Below are 1,284 nucleotides of genomic sequence, written 5' to 3' on the forward strand. Positions count from 1 at the left end.
TTTTGGCTTTTAAGAGTTTTTTTTGAATTATAATGAAAAAGTTAACTTAGAGCACCTCCAATTGGAGGTTTTTTGTATATATTTCTACTGTTTCAATCATTCTTTGAAAATGTTATACGGTTAGAGTTGAAGGATTTTTTTTTTTGTTAATTATCTCCAACCACATATTCTAATATTCTTCCGTAATTGTTTTTTTTTTTTTTTTGGCATTTTACTCCCTTCTCTCAATAACATTTTCATTTTATCCTCATTAATCAAGTTCTAATTTAAATCTTTATTATTTTTGGAGTAATTAATCTATTCTTATTAAACATGCAAATAAAAATGAATATTTTTTCAGGTTGATTTGACAGAGGGAAGATATTTGTTATCTGGAGCATTTGATGCATCACTTACTGTCTATGATATCCAACGTGCAAGAGACTATGAGGGAGGTGGTCTGATTGCTAAGCATAAGCCCATACTTCATGTCGATAAGCAGCATCAAAATGGTCTCAAATATGCCATATCCATAACCATATGGTATCCAAATGATACAGGTCTTTTTGTCACAAGCTCATTTAATCACCACATCAATGTTTGGGATACCAACACCTCACAGGTAAAAACATATATGATTCTTTCTTTTACCCCAATCCATCACTGTGTTTTGCTTTCAAATTGATATTTTTTTTAATAGGTGCTGATGGATTTTAAGATGCTAGGAAAGGTTTACAAGACAGCTATGTCTTCATTAGGAATATGATGAATCAAACATGGGATAAGGTATTATTCAGAATGGTGTTTAATGCACTAAATGATTTGATTCTAATCATCAGGTGTGATGATAAGTTGTTCTCATTAATTAGCATTTTCTTTTGCCTATTTTAGATTAGGGAAGTAACTGATGGGCCTGATGATGGCAATGGCATGAAGCGCCCCGTTTTTGATGGAGTACAATATGATTATGGTGAGCCTTTTGACTTTTGACTTTATTTCCTATGCTTCTTTTTTTATTCATTTATACTAATACCACAAAAACTTGTAAATCAGAGTTTGACGTGGATATTGGAGAAGGTGAACCTATTCTTAAATTACCATATAACAGATTAGGTACTTTCTTTTTTTATATGAAGATATGATTTGGTAACATAATGGATCATTATTAAGAAAAAAGATTAATTTAAAAAAAAGTTCCTTGTGTTTTCAATTTTGGAACAGGGACCAAAATTGATATGAAATCTTGAAATAGGGACTAAAATTGATATAAAACCTTAAAATCAGAATGTCCTTGGGATCAAGATC

At 30.6% G+C, this 1,284-nt stretch overlaps 1 long non-coding RNA gene across 1 annotated transcript; it reads left to right on the plus strand.

Annotated features, from left to right (window-relative positions):
* Positions 1-339: 339 nt before the first annotated feature.
* LOC128127483 (uncharacterized) lies at positions 340-1,043 on the plus strand. Its single transcript, XR_008225276.1, has 3 exons — positions 340-601; positions 680-765; positions 871-1,043. It is a non-coding gene; the product is annotated as an uncharacterized LOC128127483 (long non-coding RNA).
* Positions 1,044-1,284: the final 241 nt, after the last annotated feature.

The sequence above is a fragment of the Lactuca sativa genome, chromosome 7 (assembly GCF_002870075.4).
Source record: "Lactuca sativa cultivar Salinas chromosome 7, Lsat_Salinas_v11, whole genome shotgun sequence".
Lineage (NCBI taxonomy): Eukaryota > Viridiplantae > Streptophyta > Magnoliopsida > Asterales > Asteraceae > Lactuca > Lactuca sativa.